Here is a 4966-nt window from a genome sequence, read left to right as displayed (position 1 = left end):
TCCTCGAACTCATTTAGCTCTGCATAACAATCTCTGTATCTATCCAAGTATAAACAAATATTATATCTATGCTTTTCTTAAAGTTGCATAGTGTACCTGTACCATTGTGTATTTGTACAATAGCTTCTTTATCCACTCATCTGCTCTTGTACACTTGGGTTGTTTGTAGTGTCTGCACATGGTGTGCTCAAATAAATATGAGTTCAAAAGCCTTTTCTGCATTGGGTTTTTGGGCCAGGAGAAATATTTCTGGGTCATATGGGAGCTCAATTTCTAGTTTTTTGAGAAATGTCCATATTGTTTTCCAAAAATGCTGGACCAGTCTACATTACCACCATTAGAAATGAGTCTTTTTATCCACATATCCATACTAGCTTGGTTACTGTTATTGTTCTTCTTGATGTGTGCTAAACTCAATGGTGTGAGGTGTTATTGAATCGTAATTTTGATTAGCATTTCCCTGAGTAGTAATGATGTAGAACTGTTTTTCACATGCATTTTGACCATCTTTATTTATTTTGCTGGCACCTCATTAGGTGTATATATATTTAAAAGTGTGCATTCTTTGTGATACATATGTCCCATATCCTGTCCCATGGATGTCCCATGATCATTAAGATGACCTTTGATTTCTCTTATAAATCCTCTGAGGCTGTATTCTATATCATCTGATACTAGTATGACCATTCCAGCTTTTTTGGCCAGTTATTTGCATGAAGAATTGTCTTCCAATTTTTGATTTTGAGCCTGTGTTTGCTCTGACTGCTCAAATGTATTTATTGTAGGCAGCAGAATACTGGGCTCATTTTTTCCCATCCTGCAACCTTGCATATCTTAATTGGTGCATTTAGTCCACTGACATTGAATAAAATGATCGGCATGGAGTTTTGTGCCATTTTTCTATAAAAGTTTGGTATGTTTTGGAGACTTGACTTTTATAAACTATACCCAATTCTTTCATTAAGGGTGATTTTGAGTCTATGAAGTTCCTGAAGTGTTATTTGTTTTTAAAGTTGTATATTATCCTTTTAATTCTTAATTAAAGCCTGGCTGAATAAAATATTCATAGTTAGATGTTCATATATTGAGTTTTCTCACTATATCCCAAACTGTCTTTAGGTTTAGAGGACCTCCTTTGTTAAATATGCTGTAAATCTTTAGGATGCTCCTTGTTTATGTAATTTTCTTTTTTGATTTTCTTCATTCAGTAGTCTATCACTATAGATTTCAGTATTGTGATTAGGTTGTGCCATATGGGGTTTTTATTTGGTTCTCTTTTAGCTAATACTCTTTGGAAAACCAGAATGTGGGTGCTTTCTCCCTTTAGCTCTTGGAATTTTTAGAAATGGAATCTTTGATTCTTGCTTTTATTTATATTTTAGTTTTTTTCCTGTCTCTCAATAATACTTATATTGTTTCTATTAAATTTATATCAAAGTTCTCTTGTCACCTGTTCACTTATTTTAAGGCTTTATATTTCCTCATGTTCTGTTGTTGTCTGGAAATTTTCTGAGCTTCATATTTATACTCACTGATTCAGCCCTTAACATCTCCCATTAACCTCCTTTTTCCTTCCTTCCTTCCTTCCTTCCTTCCTTCCTTCCTTCCTTCCTTCCTTCCTTCCTTCCTTCCTTCCTTCCTTCCTTCCTTCCTTCCTTCCTTCCTTCCTTCCTTCCTTCTTTCCTTCCTTCCTTCCTTCCTTCCTTCCTTCCTTCCTTCCTTCCTTCCTTCCTTCCTTCCTTCCTTCCTTCCTTCCTTCCTTCCTTCCTTCCTTCCTTCCTTCCTTCCTCTTTCCTTTCCCCCTTATATTTCTCAGTAAATTACTTAAGGCAATTAACTAAAAAAAGGAGACAGGACAACTAAGAACGATCATAGACCTAACTCTTAGATAACCTAAAAGAAGAGAATACATTCCTGGAAACACACATCATCTTGGGACTAAATCATAAAAAAATAGAAAGATTGAACAGGTTAATTGCATTAAAGAAAATTGCACTTGTAATCCTAAACAGAGAAAAGAGAAAAAGCCATATGAATCCCAAAATAATTTGTGTTTTTTACCAAGTACTTAATAAAAGTTTTAAATTGTATATTCTTTTTTTACAAATTCATTTTTAATTAATATCTTTGCTTAAGCACCTTGATTACAAATATGCTTGTAGTTGGGTTTAAGTCATGTTATAGATTAGAGAGAATATATATTTTTGTGATAATTAGAAGAAATTTTTACCATACATAGGATCACTGAATAGTATTATATAAAAATTTGTTAAGTTCAACAAATTTAGTAACCTATAATTTGAGAAATGTTTTGACCTGCTCATTAGATATTTTGCATAATACTGATAAGCCATATATTATAAGAATTATATAATTCCTAAATATTGTAAATTATATAATTGTATGCTCAAATATAAAGATTGACCATTTTTAATTTAAGCATAAATTTCAAAATATATTTATATTTTTCCAAGGTACCAGCTCTGCTTATTTAGTTTCTATGAGTAACTATAATAACATGAATATGCATAAAATTTCCCTACATTTTATTAACAGTATTACATAGTTACCAAATTTGATTCATTAGGAGTGACTATAATGACTTTAAAAAATTGAATTGTTGGGGCCGGAGAGATAGCATGGAGGTAAGTCGTTTGCCTTTCATGCAGAAGGACGGTGGTTCGAATCCCGGAGTCCCATATGGTCCCCTGTGCCTGCCAGGGGTGATTTCTGAGCATAGAGCCAGGAGTAACCCCTGAGCGCTGCTGGGTGTGACCACCAAAATTTGAAATGTTTCATGTGTCCAAAATTCTGTAGCAATCCTCATATCAATTGGGAATAATATTTATATCAGAAATTTTGTATTAGGTAAAACATGGTATTAATGTTGTTTTGCCAGTATCTCTTTAGACTTTATTTATTTATAAAAAGAATAGCTTATGGATATGATATTTATATTCCCTTCAAATTTGCAATCTTATACAGATATGACTATTAAGAGCTCAAAGAGGTATATTTTTGCCTGTCAAGGTGGCAGGTAGGGAATGGGTGGGGATTCTGGGACAATGGTGGAGGGTATTTTACATTAATGGTGGAACTGGTGTTTGGATATGAGCTGACAGCAAAAAAATTCTGAACTATGTAAGTAAGGCTATTTAAAAAAGTAACCTGTTAAAAAATTTAAAAAGAGGTAGAAACTAAAGTACTGTATACCTACAATGTAGAAAATGGAGGTAAAAAATCATTGATTGTACTATTCATTTGTACTAATGCTATGCAACTGTACACCAAAGAAGGTTAGAAACACAAGCTTTAAATGCTAGTCTTTCTTCTTAGAAAATATTCCGAGTTCACTTTGGATCATAAATATCAATGCATAAGACTTCTACCAACTATTCATTAAAGAAGCCTTTTCTTTTCCTCAGTAAACCTTCTTTCAGTATTATGTAACTATATACTTGTAAAAGTTATCTACATTTTAATTGTATCTGTAATTTTACACCAATTATGATTATTTTAAGAGCTTCACACATATTTGTATAAGTATACATATGTCTATGGAGATCTATGACTATATATCTATACACATATACATCTATACAAATGCATATGCATGTATATATATATATTTGTCCATGGTATCATACCTATTTTTTGGTATGTCTTTCTCAGCTTAACCACAACAGATCGATGAGTAAATGTTTCTGTTGTGATTTCTGATATCATACATGTATTATATTTCAGAATACTTAATAGATTATATTTATATGGTGTTTTAGTTTCTATAGTTATTATATTATTAGAACATATTTTTTTTCTTTTTATAAAAGACCACTACTGCTATTTATATTCTTTGGGGGGGTTGGGCCACCGCTGGCTGCACTCAGAAAGTACTCCTGGTAGGCTCAGGGGAGCATATGGGATGCAGGAGATCAAACTCAGGTCAGTTGCATGCAAGGCAAACTCCCTACCTCCTGTGCTATCGTTCCATCTCCAATATTTTTTTCATTTTTATAAACCTAGAATTAGTCCATGGAATGAAATGTTATCAATACACATGTGATCTAATTTCTTAAATGATGATTTATGCAGAAGGAGCCTTGGAAGTTCTATTACCATACCATTGTGAAGGAGAGTCATCTCAATCGTTTTTAACATATGAAAATTAAGAGAAATGAGGGTGTGGAGAGATAGTACAGTGAGATCATACAGAGAGTAAGAGACTTGCTTGGTATGCATTTGAGTTTGATACCCTACATCACATATGGTCCCTAAGGTCCTACCAGAATTTATTCCTCCTGAATACAGAACCTGGTGTAAACTTTGAGCACAACCAGATTTTTCTCCTACTTCAAAAAATAAAAATCAAGATAACAAAGATCCAAGGTTATAGAACAGTGGGTAGGTACTTTATATTGCATACAGCTGACTCGTTTAAGCCTGATGACCACATAAAGAACCACACTAAAGAACTATCATATATGGTCCAAATTTAAAAAAAAAAGTAAAAGAAAATTTGGGAGACACAATATGATTGGCTGGATAGATATATAATGAGTGGTGGACTGGTCTTGTAGATGAACAATCCCAGTTTGATCCCCAACAACCCACATGATTCTCACCCCAGCTACGGAGTGATCTCTGAACACAAAGCCAGTGATATGTCCTGAGCACAAGTAGGTATGGCCCCTAAACAAAAGTAGACGTTAAAAAGGCAAAATATGAGTCTGGGTTCTTAAATTGGATGACATATATATGTCATATATATGACAGATAGATAGATAGATGATAGATAGATAGGTAGGTAGATAGATAGATGTAACACATACGCTTCCTATTTTTATCTCTCCCTATGTTTGGTTCATTTTGTTGCTAACTTTATAGTTTTGTAAGCTGTGACATTAAATTATTCATGTGGGTCCCTTCTTCCTTCCTGATGGATGCTTGCAAAGCTATAAATTTTCTT

The sequence above is a fragment of the Suncus etruscus genome, chromosome X (genome assembly GCF_024139225.1).
Source record: "Suncus etruscus isolate mSunEtr1 chromosome X, mSunEtr1.pri.cur, whole genome shotgun sequence".
NCBI lineage: Eukaryota > Metazoa > Chordata > Mammalia > Eulipotyphla > Soricidae > Suncus > Suncus etruscus.
The sequence above is the reverse complement of the archived record's forward strand: the minus strand, read 5'-3'. Positions refer to the sequence as shown.